The sequence below is a fragment of the Schistocerca serialis genome, chromosome 5 (assembly GCF_023864345.2).
Source record: "Schistocerca serialis cubense isolate TAMUIC-IGC-003099 chromosome 5, iqSchSeri2.2, whole genome shotgun sequence".
Classification (NCBI taxonomy): domain Eukaryota; kingdom Metazoa; phylum Arthropoda; class Insecta; order Orthoptera; family Acrididae; genus Schistocerca; species Schistocerca serialis.
Genome location: NC_064642.1, coordinates 812,702,350 through 812,723,980, shown reverse-complemented (window position 1 = coordinate 812,723,980; position 21,631 = coordinate 812,702,350).

Here is a 21,631-nt window from a genome sequence, read left to right as displayed (position 1 = left end):
CCTTCTTTCTTTCCACTCTTTAATTATTACTGTGGTCAGGCCTGCAGGAGCAATATGCCACTACATGTTAACCTTAACGTTGTCTGAGCTACCTTATCGAAGATATCCTCGAGTTTTCAAAATAAATTTTACATGGTGACGATTCATTTGGCTACCTTAAGGGAGGTATAGTACCCCTGCCTGCTGCTCCCACTTTTCTAAGCCGTTTCTCTCTATCATTCTTGCTATGGCTGTCCTACAGAACCGATGTGCCACTATATGTCCACGCTAACGTCGTCTCTGTTACTCCCACTACGAGTCTCTCGAGTTAGCAAATGTGACTCGCCGGATGACGTGGCATTTGGCTACCTTAAGAGCGTCATAGTTACTGCAGGCAGCTGCTCCCCCTTCTTTGAATCTTTCCTTCCTTTAAATCGTACTGTGGTCAGTCCTGCAGAAGCGATACGCCACCACCAGTCCATGTTACCGTTGTCTGAGTTACTTCAACGACGATTTCCTCGAGTTTTCAAATAAATTTCGCCGAGTGACGAGGCATTTGGCACCCTTGAGAGAGTCATAGTTACTGCTGCCAGCTGCTCGACCTACTTTCTTTCTTTCCACTCATTAATTATAACTGTGGTCAGTCCTGCAGGAGCAATATGCCACTACATGTATACCTTAACGTTGTCTGAGCTACCTTAATGAAGATATTCTCGAGTTTTCAAAAAAAATTTCACATGGTGACGAGGCATTTGGCTACCTTAAGAGAGTCATAGTACCCCTGCCTGCTGCTCCCACTTTTCTAAGCCCTTTCTCTCTATCATTCTTGCTATGGCTGTCCTACAGAACCGATGTGCCACTATATGTCCACGTCAACGTCGTCTCTGTTACTCCCACTACGAGTCTCTCGAGTTAGCAATTGTACCTCGCCGGATGACGAGGCATTTGGCTACCTTATAAGCGTCATAGTTACTGCAGCCAGCTGCTCCCCCTTCTTTGAATCATTCCTCTCTTTAATTCGTACCTTGTGTCCTGCGGAAGCGATACGCCACCACCTGTCCATGTTACCGTTGTCTGAGTTTCCTCAACAACGATTTCTTCGAGTTTTCAAATAAATTTCGCCGAGTGACGAGGCATTTGGCTACCATAAGAGAGTCATAGTTACCGTTGCCAGCTGCTCGACCTACCTTCTTTCTTTCCACTCTTTAATTATTACTGTGGTCAGGCCTGCAGGAGCAAAATGCCACTACATGTTAACCTTAACGTTGTCTGAGCTACCTTATCGAAGATATCCTCGAGTTTTCAAAATAAATTTTACATGGTGACGATTCATTTGGCTACCTTAAGGGAGGTATAGTACCCCTGCCTGCTGCTCCCACTTTTCTAAGCCGTTTCTCTCTATCATTCTTGCTATGGCTGTCCTACAGAACCGATGTGCCACTATATGTCCACGTTAACGTCGTCTCTGTTACTCCCACTACGAGTCTCTCGAGTTAGCAAATGTACCTCGCCGGATGACGAGGCATTTGGCTACCTTATAAGCGTCATAGTTACTGCAGCCAGCTGCTCCCCCTTCTTTGAATCTTTCCTCCCTTTAAATCGTACTGTGGTCAGTCCTGCAGAAGCGATACGCCACCACCAGTCCATGTTACCGTTGTCTGAGTTACTTCAACGACGATTTCCTCGAGTTTTCAAATAAATTTCGCCGAGTGACGAGGCATTTGGCACCCTTAAGAGAGTCATAGTTACTGCTGCCAGCTGCTCGACCTACTTTCTTTCTTTCCACTCATTAATTATTACTGTGGTCAGTCCTGCAGGAGCAATATGCCACTACATGTTAACCTTAACGTTGTCTGAGCTACCTTAACGAAGATATTCTCGAGTTTTCAAAAAAAATTTCACATGGTGACGATTCATTTGGCTACCTTAAGAGAGTCATAGTACTCCTGCCTGCTGCTCCCACTTTTCTAAGCCCATTCTCTCTATCATTCTTGCTATGGCCTGTCCTACGGAACCGATGTGCCACTATATGTCCACGTTAACGTCGTCACTGTTACTCCCACTACGAGTCTCTCGAGTTAGCAAATGTACCTCGCCGGATGACGAGGCATTTGGCTACCTTATAAGCGTCATAGTTACTGCAGCCAGCTGCTCCCCCTTCTTTGAATCTTTCCTCTCTTTAATTCGTACCATGTGTCCTGCAGAAGCGATACGCCACCACCTGTCCATGTTACCGTTGTCTGAGTTACCTCAACAACGATTTCTTCGAGTTTTCAAATAAATTTCGCCGAGTGACGAGGCATTTGGCTACCATAAGAGAGTCATAGTTACCGTTGCCAGCTGCTCGACCTACCTTCTTTCTTTCCACTCTTTAATTATTACTGTGGTCAGGCCTGCAGGAGCAATATGCCACTACATGTTAACCTTAACGTTGTCTGAGCTACCTTATCGAAGATATCCTCGAGTTTTCAAAATAAATTTTACATGGTGACGATTCATTTGGCTACCTTAAGGGAGGTATAGTACCCCTGCCTGCTGCTCCCACTTTTCTAAGCCGTTTCTCTCTATCATTCTTGCTATGGCTGTCCTACAGAACCGATGTGCCACTATATGTCCACGCTAACGTCGTCTCTGTTACTCCCACTACGAGTCTCTCGAGTTAGCAAATGTGACTCGCCGGATGACGTGGCATTTGGCTACCTTAAGAGCGTCATAGTTACTGCAGGCAGCTGCTCCCCCTTCTTTGAATCTTTCCTTCCTTTAAATCGTACCTTGTGTCCTGCGGAAGCGATACGCCACCACCTGTCCATGTTACCGTTGTCTGAGTTTCCTCAACAACGATTTCTTCGAGTTTTCAAATAAATTTCGCCGAGTGACGAGGCATTTGGCTACCATAAGAGAGTCATAGTTACCGTTGCCAGCTGCTCGACCTACCTTCTTTCTTTCCACTCTTTAATTATTACTGTGGTCAGGCCTGCAGGAGCAAAATGCCACTACATGTTAACCTTAACGTTGTCTGAGCTACCTTATCGAAGATATCCTCGAGTTTTCAAAATAAATTTTACATGGTGACGATTCATTTGGCTACCTTAAGGGAGGTATAGTACCCCTGCCTGCTGCTCCCACTTTTCTAAGCCGTTTCTCTCTATCATTCTTGCTATGGCTGTCCTACAGAACCGATGTGCCACTATATGTCCACGTTAACGTCGTCTCTGTTACTCCCACTACGAGTCTCTCGAGTTAGCAAATGTACCTCGCCGGATGACGAGGCATTTGGCTACCTTATAAGCGTCATAGTTACTGCAGCCAGCTGCTCCCCCTTCTTTGAATCTTTCCTCCCTTTAAATCGTACTGTGGTCAGTCCTGCAGAAGCGATACGCCACCACCAGTCCATGTTACCGTTGTCTGAGTTACTTCAACGACGATTTCCTCGAGTTTTCAAATAAATTTCGCCGAGTGACGAGGCATTTGGCACCCTTAAGAGAGTCATAGTTACTGCTGCCAGCTGCTCGACCTACTTTCTTTCTTTCCACTCATTAATTATTACTGTGGTCAGTCCTGCAGGAGCAATATGCCACTACATGTTAACCTTAACGTTGTCTGAGCTACCTTAACGAAGATATTCTCGAGTTTTCAAAAAAAATTTCACATGGTGACGATTCATTTGGCTACCTTAAGAGAGTCATAGTACTCCTGCCTGCTGCTCCCACTTTTCTAAGCCCATTCTCTCTATCATTCTTGCTATGGCCTGTCCTACGGAACCGATGTGCCACTATATGTCCACGTTAACGTCGTCACTGTTACTCCCACTACGAGTCTCTCGAGTCAGCAAATGTACCTCGCCGGATGACGAGGCATTTGGCTACCTTAAGAGAGTCATAGTTACTGCAGCCAGCTGCTCCCCCTTCTTTGAATCTTTCCTCTCTTTAATTCGTACCTTGTGTCCTGCAGAAGCGATACGCCACCACCTGTCCATGTTACCGTTGTCTGAGTTACTTCAACGACGATTTCCTCGAGTTTTCAAATAAATTTCGCCGAGTGACGAGGCATTTGGCACCCTTGAGAGAGTCATAGTTACTGCTGCCGGCTGCTCGACCTACTTTCTTTCTTTCCACTCATTAATTATTACTGTGGTCAGTCCTGCAGGAGCAATATGCCACTACATGTTAACCTTAACGTTGTCTGAGCTACCTTATCGAAGATATCCTCGAGTTTTCAAAATAAATTTTACATGGTGACGATTCATTTGGCTACCTTAAGGGAGTTATAGTACCCCTGCCTGCTGCTCCCACTTTTCTAAGCCCTTTCTCTCTATCATTCTTGCTATGGCTGTCCTACAGAACCGATGTGCCACTATATGTCCACGTTAACGTCGTCTCTGTTACTCCCACTACGAGTCTCTCGAGTTAGCAAATGTGACTCGCCGGATGACGAGGCATTTGGCTACCTTAAGAGCGTCATAGTTACTGCAGGCAGCTGCTCCCCCTTCTTTGAATCTTTCCTCCCTTTAAATCGTACTGTGGTCAGTCCTGCAGAAGCGATACGCCACCACCTGTCCATGTTACCGTTGTCTGAGTTACCTCAACAACGATTTCTTCGAGTTTTCAAATAAATTTCGCCGAGTGACGAGGCATTTGGCTACCATAAGAGAGTCATAGTTACCGTTGCCAGCTGCTCGACCTACCTTCTTTCTTTCCACTCTTTAATTATTACTGTGGTCAGGGCTGCAGGAGCAATATGCCACTACATGTTAACCTTAACGTTGTCTGAGCTACCTTATCGAAGATATCCTCGAGTTTTCAAAATAAATTTTACATGGTGACGATTCATTTGGCTACCTTAAGGGAGGTATAGTACCCCTGCCTGCTGCTCCCACTTTTCTAAGCCGTTTCTCTCTATCATTCTTGCTATGGCTGTCATACAGAACCGATGTGCCACTATATGTCCACGTTAACGTCGTCTCTGTTACTCCCACTACGAGTCTCTCGAGTTAGCAAATGTGACTCGCCGGATGACGAGGCATTTGGCTACCTTAAGAGCGTCATAGTTACTGCAGGCAGCTGCTCCCCCTTCTTTGAATCTTTCCTCCCTTTAAATCGTACTGTGGTCAGTCCTGCAGAAGCGATACGCCACCACCAGTCCATGTTACCGTTGTCTGAGTTACTTCAACGACGATTTCCTCGAGTTTTCAAATAAATTTCGCCGAGTGACGAGGCATTTGGCACCCTTGAGAGAGTCATAGTTACTGCTGCCAGCTGCTCGACCTACATTCTTTCTTTCCACTCATTAATTATTACTGTGGTCAGTCCTGCAGGAGCAATATGCCACTACATGTATACCTTAACGTTGTCTGAGCTACCTTAACGAAGATATTCTCGAGTTTTCAAAAAAAATTTCACATGGTGACGAGGCATTTGGCTACCTTAAGAGAGTCATAGTACCCCTGCCTGCTGCTCCCACTTTTCTAAGCCCTTCCTCTCTATCATTCTTGCTATGGCTGTCCTACAGAACCGATGTGCCACTATATGTCCACGTCAACGTCGTCTCTGTTACTCCCACTACGAGTCTCTCGAGTTAGCAATTGTACCTCGCCGGATGACGAGGCATTTGGCTACCTTATAAGCGTCATAGTTACTGCAGCCAGCTGCTCCCCCTTCTTTGAATCTTTCCTCTCTTTAATTCGTACCTTGTGTCCTGCAGAAGCGATACGCCACCACCAGTCCATGTTACCGTTGTCTGAGTTACTTCAACGACGATTTCCTCGAGTTTTCAAATAAATTTCGCCGAGTGACGAGGCATTTGGCACCCTTGAGAGAGTCATAGTTACTGCTGCCAGCTGCTCGACCTACATTCTTTCTTTCCACTCATTAATTATTACTGTGGTCAGTCCTGCAGGAGCAATATGCCACTACATGTATACCTTAACGTTGTCTGAGCTACCTTAACGAAGATATTCTCGAGTTTTCAAAAAAAATTTCACATGGTGACGAGGCATTTGGCTACCTTAAGAGAGTCATAGTACCCCTGCCTGCTGCTCCCACTTTTCTAAGCCCTTCCTCTCTATCATTCTTGCTATGGCTGTCCTACAGAACCGATGTGCCACTATATGTCCACGTCAACGTCGTCTCTGTTACTCCCACTACGAGTCTCTCGAGTTAGCAATTGTACCTCGCCGGATGACGAGGCATTTGGCTACCTTATAAGCGTCATAGTTACTGCAGCCAGCTGCTCCCCCTTCTTTGAATCTTTCCTCTCTTTAATTCGTACCTTGTGTCCTGCAGAAGCGATACGCCACCACCTGTCCATGTTACCGTTGTCTGAGTTACTTCAACGACGATTTCCTCGAGTTTTCAAATAAATTTCGCCGAGTGACGAGGCATTTGGCACCCTTGAGAGAGTCATAGTTACTGCTGCCGGCTGCTCGACCTACTTTCTTTCTTTCCACTCATTAATTATTACTGTGGTCAGTCCTGCAGGAGCAATATGCCACTACATGTTAACCTTAACGTTGTCTGAGCTACCTTATCGAAGATATCCTCGAGTTTTCAAAATAAATTTTACATGGTGACGATTCATTTGGCTACCTTAAGGGAGTTATAGTACCCCTGCCTGCTGCTCCCACTTTTCTAAGCCCTTTCTCTCTATCATTCTTGCTATGGCTGTCCTACAGAACCGATGTGCCACTATACGTCCACGTTAACGTCGTCTCTGTTACTCCCACTACGAGTCTCTCGAGTTAGCAAATGTGACTCGCCGGATGACGAGGCATTTGGCTACCTTAAGAGCGTCATAGTTAATGCAGGCAGCTGCTCCCCCTTCTTTGAATCTTTCCTCCCTTTAAATCGTACTGTGGTCAGTCCTGCAGAAGCGATACGCCACCACCTGTCCATGTTACCGTTGTCTGAGTTACCTCAACAACGATTTCTTCGAGTTTTCAAATAAATTTCGCCGAGTGACGAGGCATTTGGCTACCATAAGAGAGTCATAGTTACCGTTGCCAGCTGCTCGACCTACCTTCTTTCTTTCCACTCTTTAATTATTACTGTGGTCAGGCCTGCAGGAGCAATATGCCACTACATGTTAACCTTAACGTTGTCTGAGCTACCTTATCGAAGATATCCTCGAGTTTTCAAAATAAATTTTACATGGTGACGATTCATTTGGCTACCTTAAGGGAGGTATAGTACCCCTGCCTGCTGCTCCCACTTTTCTAAGCCGTTTCTCTCTATCATTCTTGCTATGGCTGTCCTACAGAACCGATGTGCCACTATATGTCCACGTTAACGTCGTCTCTGTTACTCCCACTACGAGTCTCTCGAGTTAGCAAATGTGACTCGCCGGATGACGAGGCATTTGGCTACCTTAAGAGCGTCATAGTTACTGCAGGCAGCTGCTCCCCCTTCTTTGAATCTTTCCTCCCTTTAAATCGTACTGTGGTCAGTCCTGCAGAAGCGATACGCCACCACCAGTCCATGTTACCGTTGTCTGAGTTACTTCAACGACGATTTCCTCGAGTTTTCAAATAAATTTCGCCGAGTGACGAGGCATTTGGCACCCTTGAGAGAGTCATAGTTACTGCTGCCAGCTGCTCGACCTACTTTCTTTCTTTCCACTCATTAATTATTACTGTGGTCAGTCCTGCAGGAGCAATATGCCACTACATGTATACCTTAACGTTGTCTGAGCTACCTTAACGAAGATATTCTCGAGTTTTCAAAAAAAATTTCACATGGTGACGAGGCATTTGGCTACCTTAAGAGAGTCATAGTACCCCTGCCTGCTGCTCCCACTTTTCTAAGCCCTTTCTCTCTATCATTCTTGCTATGGCTGTCCTACAGAACCGATGTGCCACTATATGTCCACGTCAACGTCGTCTCTGTTACTCCCACTACGAGTCTCTCGAGTTAGCAATTGTACCTCGCCGGATGACGAGGCATTTGGCTACCTTATAAGCGTCATAGTTACTGCAGCCAGCTGCTCCCCCTTCTTTGAATCTTTCCTCTCTTTAATTCGTACCTTGTGTCCTGCAGAAGCGATACGCCACCACCTGTCCATGTTACCGTTGTCTGAGTTACTTCAACGACGATTTCCTCGAGTTTTCAAATAAATTTCGCCGAGTGACGAGGCATTTGGCACCCTTGAGAGAGTCATAGTTACTGCTGCCGGCTGCTCGACCTACTTTCTTTCTTTCCACTCATTAATTATTACTGTGGTCAGTCCTGCAGGAGCAATATGCCACTACATGTTAACCTTAACGTTGTCTGAGCTACCTTATCGAAGATATCCTCGAGTTTTCAAAATAAATTTTACATGGTGACGATTCATTTGGCTACCTTAAGGGAGTTATAGTACCCCTGCCTGCTGCTCCCACTTTTATAAGCCCTTTCTCTCTATCATTCTTGCTATGGCTGTCCTACAGAACCGATGTGCCACTATATGTCCACGTTAACGTCGTCTCTGTTACTCCCACTACGAGTCTCTCGAGTTAGCAAATGTGACTTGCCGGATGACGAGGCATTTGGCTACCTTAAGAGCGTCATAGTTACTGCAGGCAGCTGCTCCCCCTTCTTTGAATCTTTCCTCCCTTTAAATCGTACTGTGGTCAGTCCTGCAGAAGCGATACGCCACCACCTGTCCATGTTACCGTTGTCTGAGTTACCTCAACAACGATTTCTTCGAGTTTTCAAATAAATTTCGCCGAGTGACGAGGCATTTGGCTACCATAAGAGAGTCATAGTTACCGTTGCCAGCTGCTCGACCTACCTTCTTTCTTTCCACTCTTTAATTATTACTGTGGTCAGGCCTGCAGGAGCAATATGCCACTACATGTTAACCTTAACGTTGTCTGAGCTACCTTATCGAAGATATCCTCGAGTTTTCAAAATAAATTTTACATGGTGACGATTCATTTGGCTACCTTAAGGGAGGTATAGTACCCCTGCCTGCTGCTCCCACTTTTCTAAGCCGTTTCTCTCTATCATTCTTGCTATGGCTGTCCTACAGAACCGATGTGCCACTATATGTCCACGTTAACGTCGTCTCTGTTACTCCCACTACGAGTCTCTCGAGTTAGCAAATGTGACTCGCCGGATGACGAGGCATTTGGCTACCTTAAGAGCGTCATAGTTACCGCAGGCAGCTGCTCCCCCTTCTTTGAATCTTTCCTCCCTTTAAATCGTACTGTGGTCAGTCCTGCAGAAGCGATACGCCACCACCTGTCCATGTTACCGTTGTCTGAGTTACTTCAACGACGATTTCCTCGAGTTTTCAAATAAATTTCGCCGAGTGACGAGGCATTTGGCACCCTTAAGAGAGTCATAGTTACTGCTGCCAGCTGCTCGTCCTACTTTCTTTCTTTCCACTCATTAATTATTACTGTGGTCAGTCCTGCAGGAGCAATATGCCACTACATGTATACCTTAACGTTGTCTGAGCTACCTTAAAGGAGATATTCTCGAGTTTTCAAAAAAAATTTCACATGGTGACGAGGCATTTGGCTACCTTAAGAGAGTCATAGTACCCCTGCCTGCTGCTCCCACTTTTCTAAGCGCTTTCTCTCTATCATTCTTGCTATGGCTGTCCTACAGAACCGATGTGCCACTATATGTCCACGTCAACGTCGTCTCTGTTACTCCCACTACGAGTCTCTCCAGTTAGCAATTGTACCTCGCCGGATGACGAGGCATTTGGCTACCTTATAAGCGTCATAGTTACTGCAGCCAGCTGCTCCCCCTTCTTTGAATCTTTCCTCTCTTTAATTCGTACCTTGTGTCCTGCAGAAGCGATACGCCACCACCTGTCCATGTTACCGTTGTCTGAGTTACTTCAACGACGATTTCCTCGAGTTTTCAAATAAATTTCGCCGAGTGACGAGGCATTTGGCTACCATAAGAGAGTCATAGTTACCGTTGCCAGCTGCTCGACCTACCTTCTTTCTTTCCACTCTTTAATTATTACTGTGGTCAGGCCTGCAGGAGCAATATGCCACTACATGTTAACCTTAACGTTGTCTGAGCTACCTTATCGAAGATATCCTCGAGTTTTCAAAATAAATTTTACATGGTGACGATTCATTTGGTTACCTTAAGGGAGTTATAGTACCCCTGCCTGCTGCTCCCACTTTTCTAAGCCGTTTCTCTCTATCATTCTTGCTATGGCTGTCCTACAGAACCGATGTGCCACTATATGTCCACGTTAACGTCGTCTCTGTTACTCCCACTACGAGTCTCTCGAGTTAGCAAATGTGACTCGCCGGATGACGAGGCATTTGGCTACCTTAAGAGCGTCATAGTTACCGCAGGCAGCTGCTCCCCCTTCTTTGAATCTTTCCTCCCTTTAAATCGTACTGTGGTCAGTCCTGCAGAAGCGATACGCCACCACCTGTCCATGTTACCGTTGTCTGAGTTACTTCAACGACGATTTCCTCGAGTTTTCAAATAAATTTCGCCGAGTGACGAGGCATTTGGCACCCTTAAGAGAGTCATAGTTACTGCTGCCAGCTGCTCGTCCTACTTTCTTTCTTTCCACTCATTAATTATTACTGTGGTCAGTCCTGCAGGTGCAATATACCACTACATGTATACCTTAACGTTGTCTGAGCTACCTTAACGGAGATATTCTCGAGTTTTCAAAAAAAAATTTCACATGGTGACGAGGCATTTGGCTACCTTAAGAGAGTCATAGTACCCCTGCCTGCTGCTCCCACTTTTCTAAGCGTTTTCTCTCTATCATTCTTGCTATGGCTGTCCTACAGAACCGATGTGCCACTATATGTCCACGTTAACGTCGTCTCTGTTACTCCCACTACGAGTCTCTCGAGTTAGCAATTGTACCTCGCCGGATGACGAGGCATTTGGCTACCTTATAAGCGTCATAGTTACTGCAGCCAGCTGCTCCCCCTTCTTTGAATCTTTCCTCTCTTTAATTCGTACCTTGTGTCCTGCAGAAGCGATACGCCACCACCTGTCCATGTTACCGTTGTCTGAGTTACTTCAACGACGATTTCCTCGAGTTTTCAAATAAATTTCGCCGAGTGACGAGGCATTTGGCACCCTTGAGAGAGTCATAGTTACTGCTGCCGGCTGCTCGACCTACTTTCTTTCTTTCCACTCATTAATTATTACTGTGGTCAGTCCTGCAGGAGCAATATGCCACTACATGTTAACTTTAACGTTGTCTGAGCTACCTTATCGAAGATATCCTCGAGTTTTCAAAATAAATTTTACATGGTGACGATTCATTTGGCTACCTTAAGGGAGTTATAGTACCCCTGCCTGCTGCTCCCACTTTTCTAAGCCGTTTCTCTCTATCATTCTTGCTATGGCTGTCCTACAGAACCGATGTGCCACTATATGTCCACGTTAACGTCGTCTCTGTTACTCCCACTACGAGTCTCTCGAGTTAGCAAATGTGACTCGCCGGATGACGAGGCATTTGGCTACCTTAAGAGCGTCATAGTTACCGCAGGCAGCTGCTCCCCCTTCTTTGAATCTTTCCTCCCTTTAAATCGTACTGTGGTCAGTCCTGCAGAAGCGATACGCCACCACCAGTCCATGTTACCGTTGTCTGAGTTACTTCAACGACGATTTCCTCGAGTTTTCAAATAAATTTCGCCGAGTGACGAGGCATTTGGCTACCATAAGAGAGTCATAGTTACCATTGCCAGCTGCTCGACCTACCTTCTTTCTTTCCACTCTTTAATTATTACTGTGGTCAGGCCTGCAGGAGCAATATGCCACTACATGTTAACCTTAACGTTGTCTGAGCTACCTTATCGAAGATATCCTCGAGTTTTCAAAATAAATTTTACATGGTGACGATTCATTTGGCTACCTTAAGGGAGTTATAGTACCCCTGCCTGCTGCTCCCACTTTTCTAAGCCCTTTCTCTCTATCATTCTTGCTATGGCTGTCCTACAGAACCGATGTGCCACTATATGTCCACGTTAACGTCGTCTCTGTTACTCCCACTACGAGTCTCTCGAGTTAGCAAGTGTGACTCGCCGGATGACGAGGCATTTGGCTACCTTAAGAGCGTCATAGTTACCGCAGGCAGCTGCTACCCCTTCTTTGAATCTTTCCTCCCATTAAATCGTACTGTGGTCAGTCCTGCAGAAGCGATACGCCACCACCTGTCCATGTTACCGTTGTCTGAGTTACTTCATTGACGATTTCCTCGAGTTTTCAAATAAATTTCGCCGAGTGACGAGGCATTTGGCACCCTTAAAAGAGTCATAGTTACTGCTGCCAGCTGCTCGTCCTACTTTCTTTCTTTCCACTCATTAATTATTACTGTGGTCAGTCCTGCAGGAGCAATATGCCACTACATGTATACCTTAACGTTGTCTGAGCTACCTTAAAGGAGATATTCTCGAGTTTTCAAAAAAAATTACACATGGTGACGAGGCATTTGGCTACCTTAAGAGAGTCATAGTACCCCTGCCTGCTGCTCCCACTTTTCTAAGCGCTTTCTCTCTATCATTCTTGCTATGGCTGTCCTACAGAACCGATGTGCCACTATATGTCCACGTCAACGTCGTCTCTGTTACTCCCACTACGAGTCTCTCGAGTTAGCAATTGTACCTCGCCGGATGACGAGGCATTTGGCTACCTTATAAGCGTCATAGTTACTGCAGCCAGCTGCTCCCCCTTCTTTGAATCTTTCCTCTCTTTAATTCGTACCTTGTGTCCTGCAGAAGCGATACGCCACCACCTGTCCATGTTACCGTTGTCTGAGTTACTTCAACGACGATTTCCTCGAGTTTTCAAATAAATTTCGCCGAGTGACGAGGCATTTGGCTACCATAAGAGAGTCATAGTTACCGTTGCCAGCTGCTCGACCTACCTTCTTTCTTTCCACTCTTTAATTATTACTGTGGTCAGGCCTGCAGGAGCAATATGCCACTACATGTTAACCTTAACGTTGTCTGAGCTACCTTATCGAAGATATCCTCGAGTTTTCAAAATAAATTTTACATGGTGACGATTCATTTGGTTACCTTAAGGGAGTTATAGTACCCCTGCCTGCTGCTCCCACTTTTCTAAGCCGTTTCTCTCTATCATTCTTGCTATGGCTGTCCTACAGAACCGATGTGCCACTATATGTCCACGTTAACGTCGTCTCTGTTACTCCCACTACGAGTCTCTCGAGTTAGCAAATGTGACTCGCCGGATGACGAGGCATTTGGCTACCTTAAGAGCGTCATAGTTACCGCAGGCAGCTGCTCCCCCTTCTTTGAATCTTTCCTCCCTTTAAATCGTACTGTGGTCAGTCCTGCAGAAGCGATACGCCACCACCTGTCCATGTTACCGTTGTCTGAGTTACTTCAACGACGATTTCCTCGAGTTTTCAAATAAATTTCGCCGAGTGACGAGGCATTTGGCACCCTTAAGAGAGTCATAGTTACTGCTGCCAGCTGCTCGTCCTACTTTCTTTCTTTCCACTCATTAATTATTACTGTGGTCAGTCCTGCAGGTGCAATATACCACTACATGTATACCTTAACGTTGTCTGAGCTACCTTAACGGAGATATTCTCGAGTTTTCAAAAAAAAATTTCACATGGTGACGAGGCATTTGGCTACCTTAAGAGAGTCATAGTACCCCTGCCTGCTGCTCCCACTTTTCTAAGCGTTTTCTCTCTATCATTCTTGCTATGGCTGTCCTACAGAACCGATGTGCCACTATATGTCCACGTTAACGTCGTCTCTGTTACTCCCACTACGAGTCTCTCGAGTTAGCAATTGTACCTCGCCGGATGACGAGGCATTTGGCTACCTTATAAGCGTCATAGTTACTGCAGCCAGCTGCTCCCCCTTCTTTGAATCTTTCCTCTCTTTAATTCGTACCTTGTGTCCTGCAGAAGCGATACGCCACCACCTGTCCATGTTACCGTTGTCTGAGTTACTTCAACGACGATTTCCTCGAGTTTTCAAATAAATTTCGCCGAGTGACGAGGCATTTGGCACCCTTGAGAGAGTCATAGTTACTGCTGCCGGCTGCTCGACCTACTTTCTTTCTTTCCACTCATTAATTATTACTGTGGTCAGTCCTGCAGGAGCAATATGCCACTACATGTTAACTTTAACGTTGTCTGAGCTACCTTATCGAAGATATCCTCGAGTTTTCAAAATAAATTTTACATGGTGACGATTCATTTGGCTACCTTAAGGGAGTTATAGTACCCCTGCCTGCTGCTCCCACTTTTCTAAGCCGTTTCTCTCTATCATTCTTGCTATGGCTGTCCTACAGAACCGATGTGCCACTATATGTCCACGTTAACGTCGTCTCTGTTACTCCCACTACGAGTCTCTCGAGTTAGCAAATGTGACTCGCCGGATGACGAGGCATTTGGCTACCTTAAGAGCGTCATAGTTACCGCAGGCAGCTGCTCCCCCTTCTTTGAATCTTTCCTCCCTTTAAATCGTACTGTGGTCAGTCCTGCAGAAGCGATACGCCACCACCAGTCCATGTTACCGTTGTCTGAGTTACTTCAACGACGATTTCCTCGAGTTTTCAAATAAATTTCGCCGAGTGACGAGGCATTTGGCTACCATAAGAGAGTCATAGTTACCATTGCCAGCTGCTCGACCTACCTTCTTTCTTTCCACTCTTTAATTATTACTGTGGTCAGGCCTGCAGGAGCAATATGCCACTACATGTTAACCTTAACGTTGTCTGAGCTACCTTATCGAAGATATCCTCGAGTTTTCAAAATAAATTTTACATGGTGACGATTCATTTGGCTACCTTAAGGGAGTTATAGTACCCCTGCCTGCTGCTCCCACTTTTCTAAGCCCTTTCTCTCTATCATTCTTGCTATGGCTGTCCTACAGAACCGATGTGCCACTATATGTCCACGTTAACGTCGTCTCTGTTACTCCCACTACGAGTCTCTCGAGTTAGCAAGTGTGACTCGCCGGATGACGAGGCATTTGGCTACCTTAAGAGCGTCATAGTTACCGCAGGCAGCTGCTACCCCTTCTTTGAATCTTTCCTCCCATTAAATCGTACTGTGGTCAGTCCTGCAGAAGCGATACGCCACCACCTGTCCATGTTACCGTTGTCTGAGTTACTTCATTGACGATTTCCTCGAGTTTTCAAATAAATTTCGCCGAGTGACGAGGCATTTGGCACCCTTAAGAGAGTCATAGTTACTGCTGCCAGCTGCTCGTCCTACTTTCTTTCTTTCCACTCATTAATTATTACTGTGGTCAGTCCTGCAGGAGCAATATGCCACTACATGTATACCTTAACGTTGTCTGAGCTACCTTAAAGGAGATATTCTCGAGTTTTCAAAAAAAATTTCACATGGTGACGAGGCATTTGGCTACCTTAAGAGAGTCATAGTACCCCTGCCTGCTGCTCCCACTTTTCTAAGCGCTTTCTCTCTATCATTCTTGCTATGGCTGTCCTACAGAACCGATGTGCCACTATATGTCCACGTCAACGTCGTCTCTGTTACTCCCACTACGAGTCTCTCGAGTTAGCAATTGTACCTCGCCGGATGACGAGGCATTTGGCTACCTTATAAGCGTCATAGTTACTGCAGCCAGCTGCTCCCCCTTCTTTGAATCTTTCCTCTCTTTAATTCGTACCTTGTGTCCTGCAGAAGCGATACGCCACCACCTGTCCATGTTACCGTTGTCTGAGTTACTTCAACGACGATTTCCTCGAGTTTTCAAATAAATTTCGCCGAGTGACGAGGCATTTGGCTACCATAAGAGAGTCATAGTTACCGTTGCCAGCTGCTCGACCTACCTTCTTTCTTTCCACTCTTTAATTATTACTGTGGTCAGGCCTGCAGGAGCAATATGCCACTACATGTTAACCTTAACGTTGTCTGAGCTACCTTATCGAAGATATCCTCGAGTTTTCAAAATAAATTTTACATGGTGACGATTCATTTGGTTACCTTAAGGGAGTTATAGTACCCCTGCCTGCTGCTCCCACTTTTCTAAGCCGTTTCTCTCTATCATTCTTGCTATGGCTGTCCTACAGAACCGATGTGCCACTATATGTCCACGTTAACGTCGTCTCTGTTACTCCCACTACGAGTCTCTCGAGTTAGCAAATGTGACTCGCCGGATGACGAGGCATTTGGCTACCTTAAGAGCGTCATAGTTACCGCAGGCAGCTGCTCCCCCTTCTTTGAATCTTTCCTCCCTTTAAATCGTACTGTGGTCAGTCCTGCAGAAGCGATACGCCACCACCTGTCCATGTTACCGTTGTCTGAGTTACTTCAACGACGATTTCCTCGAGTTTTCAAATAAATTTCGCCGAGTGACGAGGCATTTGGCACCCTTAAGAGAGTCATAGTTACTGCTGCCAGCTGCTCGTCCTACTTTCTTTCTTTCCACTCATTAATTATTACTGTGGTCAGTCCTGCAGGTGCAATATACCACTACATGTATACCTTAACGTTGTCTGAGCTACCTTAACGGAGATATTCTCGAGTTTTCAAAAAAAAATTTCACATGGTGACGAGGCATTTGGCTACCTTAAGAGAGTCATAGTACCCCTGCCTGCTGCTCCCACTTTTCTAAGCGTTTTCTCTCTATCATTCTTGCTATGGCTGTCCTACAGAACCGATGTGCCACTATATGTCCACGTTAACGTCGTCTCTGTTACTCCCACTACGAGTCTCTCGAGTTAGCAATTGTACCTCGCCGGATGACGAGGCATTTGGCTACCTTATAAGCGTCATAGTTACTGCAGCCAGCTGCTCCCCCTTCTTTGAATCTTTCCTCTCTTTAATTCGTACCTTGTGTCCTGCAGAAGCGATACGCCACCACCTGTCCATGTTACCGTTGTCTGAGTTACTTCAACGACGATTTCCTCGAGTTTTCAAATAAATTTCGCCGAGTGACGAGGCATTTGGCACCCTTGAGAGAGTCATAGTTACTGCTGCCGGCTGCTCGACCTACTTTCTTTCTTTCCACTCATTAATTATTACTTTGGTCAGTCCTGCAGGAGCAATATGCCACTACATGTTAACTTTAACGTTGTCTGAGCTACCTTATCGAAGATATCCTCGAGTTTTCAAAATAAATTTTACATGGTGACGATTCATTTGGCTACCTTAAGGGAGTTATAGTACCCCTGCCTGCTGCTCCCACTTTTCTAAGCCGTTTCTCTCTATCATTCTTGCTATGGCTGTCCTACAGAACCGATGTGCCACTATATGTCCACGTTAACGTCGTCTCTGTTACTCCCACTACGAGTCTCTCGAGTTAGCAAATGTGACTCGCCGGATGACGAGGCATTTGGCTACCTTAAGAGCGTCATAGTTACCGCAGGCAGCTGCTCCCCCTTCTTTGAATCTTTCCTCCCTTTAAATCGTACTGTGGTCAGTCCTGCAGAAGCGATACGCCACCACCTGTCCATGTTACCGTTGTCTGAGTTACTTCAACGACGATTTCCTCGAGTTTTCAAATAAATTTCGCCGAGTGACGAGGCATTTGGCACCCTTAAGAGAGTCATAGTTACTGCTGCCAGCTGCTCGTCCTACTTTCTTTCTTTCCACTCATTAATTATTACTGTGGTCAGTCCTGCAGGAGCAATATACCACTACATGTATACCTTAACGTTGTCTGAGCTACCTTAACGGAGATATTCTCGAGTTTTCAAAAAAAATTTCACATGGTGACGAGGCATTTGGCTACCTTAAGAGAGTCATAGTACCCCTGCCTGCTGCTCCCACTTTTCTAAGCGTTTTCTCTCTATCATTCTTGCTATGGCTGTCCTACAGAACCGATGTGCCACTATATGTCCACGTTAACGTCGTCTCTGTTACTCCCACTACGAGTCTCTCGAGTTAGCAATTGTACCTCGCCGGAGGACGAGGCATTTGGCTACCTTATAAGCGTCATAGTTACTGCAGCCAGCTGCTCCCCCTTCTTTGAATCTTTCCTCTCTTTAATTCGTACCTTGTGTCCTGCAGAAGCGATACGCCACCACCTGTCCATGTTACCGTTGTCTGAGTTACTTCAACGACGATTTCCTCGAGTTTTCAAATAAATTTCGCCGGGTGACGAGGCATTTGGCACCCTTGAGAGAGTCATAGTTACTGCTGCCGGCTGCTCGACCTACTTTCTTTCTTTCCACTCATTAATTATTACTGTGGTCAGTCCTGCAGGAGCAATATGCCACTACATGTTAACTTTAACGTTGTCTGAGCTACCTTATCGAAGATATCCTCGAGTTTTCAAAATAAATTTTACATGGTGACGATTCATTTGGCTACCTTAAGGGAGTTATAGTACCCCTGCCTGCTGCTCCCACTTTTCTACGCCCTTTCTCTCTATCATTCTTGCTATGGCTGTCCTACAGAACCGATGTGCCACTATATGTCCACGTTAACGTCGTCTCTGTTACTCCCACTACGAGTCTCTCGAGTTAGCAAATGTGACTCGCCGGATGACGAGGCATTTGGCTACCTTAAGAGCGTCATAGTTACTGCAGGCAGCTGCTCCCCCTTCTTTGAATCTTTCCTCCCTTTAAATCGTACTGTGGTCAGTCCTGCAGAAGCGATACGCCACCACCTGTCCATGTTACCGTTGTCTGAGTTACTTCAACGACGATTTCCTCGAGTTTTCAAATAAATTTCGCCGAGTGACGAGGCATTTGGCACCCTTGAGAGAGTCATAGTTACTGCTGCCAGCTGCTCGTCCTACTTTCTTTCTTTCCACTCATTAATTATTACTGTGGTCAGTCCTGCAGGAGCAATATACCACTACATGTATACCTTAACGTTGTCTGAGCTACCTTAACGGAGATATTCTCGACTTTTCAAAAAAAATTTCACATGGTGACGAGGCATTTGGCTACCTTAAGAGAGTCATAGTACCCCTGCCTGCTGCTCCCACTTTTCTAAGCGTTTTCTCTCTATCATTCTTGCTATGGCTGTCCTACAGAACCGATGTGCCACTATATGTCCACGTTAACGTCGTCTCTGTTACTCCCACTACGAGTCTCTCGAGTTAGCAATTGTACCTCGCCGGATGACGAGGCATTTGGCTACCTTATAAGCGTCATAGTTACTGCAGCCAGCTGCTCCCCCTTCTTTGAATCTTTCCTCTCTTTAATTCGTACCTTGTGTCCTGCAGAAGCGATACGCCACCACCTGTCCATGTTACCGTTGTCTGAGTTACTTCAACGACGATTTCCTCGAGTTTTCAAATAAATTTCGCCGAGTGACGAGGCATTTGGCACCCTTGAGAGAGTCATAGTTACTGCTGCCGGCTGCTCGACCTACTTTCTTTCTTTCCACTCATTAATCATTACTGTGGTCAGTCCTGCAGGAGCAATATGCCACTACATGTTGACTTTAACGTTGTCTGAGCTACCTTATCGAAGATATCCTCGAGTTTTCAAAATAAATTTTACATGGTGACGATTCATTTGGCTACCTTAAGGGAGTTATAGTACCCCTGCCTGCTGCTCCCACTTTTCTACGCCCTTTCTCTCTATCATTCTTGCTATGGCTGTCCTACAGAACCGATGTGCCACTATATGTCCACGTTAACGTCGTCTCTGTTACTCCCACTACGAGTCTCTCGAGTTAGCAAATGTGACTCGCCGGATGACGAGGCATTTGGCTACCTTAAGAGCGTCATAGTTACTGCAGCCAGCTGCTCCCCCTTCTTTGAATCTTTCCTCCCTTTAAATCGTACTGTGGTCAGTCCTGCAGAAGCGATACGCCACCACCTGTCCATGTTACCGTTGTCTGAGTTACTTCAACGACGATTTCCTCGAGTTTTCAAATAAATTTCGCCGAGTGACGAGGCATTTGGCACCCTTGAGAGAGTCATAGTTACTGCTGCCAGCTGCTCTACCTACTTTCTTTCTTTCCACTCATTAATTATTACTGTGGTCAGTCCTGCAGGAGCAATATACCACTACATGTATACCTTAACGTTGTCTGAGCTACCTTAACGGAGATATTCTCGAGTTTTCAAAAAAAATTTCACATGGTGACGAGGCATTTGGCTACCTTAAGAGAGTCATAGTACCCCTGCCTGCTGCTCCCACTTTTCTAAGCGTTTTCTCTCTATCATTCTTGCTATGGCTGTCCTACAGAACCGATGTGCCACTATATGTCCACGTTAACGTCGTCTCTGTTACTCCCACTACGAGTCTCTCGAGTTAGCAATTGTACCTCGCCGGATGACGAGGCATTTGGCTACCTTATAAGCGTCATAGTTACTGCAGCCAGCTGCTCCCCCTTCTTTGAATCTTTCCTCTCTTTAATTCGTACCTTGTGTCCTGCAGAAGCGATACGCCACCACCTGTCCATGTTACCGTTGTCTGAGTTACTTCAACGACGATTTCCTCGAGTTTTCAAATAAATTTCGCCGAGTGACGAGGCATTTGGCACCCTTGAGAGAGTCATAGTTACCATTGCCAGCTGCTCGTCCTACTTTCTTTCTTTCCACTCATTAATTATTACTGTGGTCAGTCCTGCAGGAGCAATATGCCACTACATGTTAACTTTAACGTTGTCTGAGCTACCTTATCGAAGATATCCTCGAGTTTTCAAAATAAATTTTACATGGTGACGATTCATTTGGCTACCTTAAGGGAGTTATAGTACCCCTGCCTGCTGCTCCCACTTTTCTACGCCCTTTCTCTCTATCATTCTTGCTATGGCTGTCCTACAGAACCGATGTGCCACTATATGTCCACGTTAACGTCGTCTCTGTTACTCCCACTACGAGTCTCTCGAGTTAGCAAATGTGACTCGCCGGATGACGAGGCATTTGGCTACCTTAAGAGCGTCATAGTTACTGCAGGCAGCTGCTCCCCCTTCTTTGAATCTTTCCTCCCTTTAAATCGTACTGTGGTCAGTCCTGCAGAAGCGATACGCCACCACCTGTCCATGTTACCGTTGTCTGAGTTACTTCAACGACGATTTCCTCGAGTTTTCAAATAAATTTCGCCGAGTGACGAGGCATTTGGCACCCTTGAGAGAGTCATAGTTACTGCTGCCAGCTGCTCTACCTACTTTCTTTCTTTCCACTCATTAATTATTACTGTGGTCAGTCCTGCAGGAGCAATATGCCACTACATGTATACCTTAACGTTGTCTGAGCTACCTTGACGAAGATATTCTCGAGTTTTCAAAAAAAATTTCACATGGTGACGAGGCATTTGGCTACCTTAAGAGAGTCATAGTACCCCTGCCTGCTGCTCCCACTTTTCTAAGCCCTTTCTCTCTATCATTCTTGCTATGGCTGTCCTACAGAACCGATGTGCCACTATATGTCCACGTCAACGTCGTCTCTTTTACTCCCACTACGAGTCTCTCGAGTTAGCAAATGTACCTCGCCGGATGACGAGGCATTTGGCTACCTTATAAGCGTCATAGTTAATGCAGGCAGCTGCTCCCCCTTCTTTGAATCTTTCCTCCCTTTAAATCGTACTGTGGTCAGTCCTGCAGAAGCGATACGCCACCACCTGTCCATGTTACCGTTGTCTGAGTTACCTCAACAACGATTTCCTCGAGTTTTCAAATAAATTTCGCCGAGTGACGAGGCATTTGGATACCTTAAGAGAGTCATAGTTACTGTTGCCAGCTGCTCGACCTACCTTCTTTCTTTCCACTCTTTAATTATTACTGTGGTCAGGCCTGCAGGAGCAATATGCCACTACAT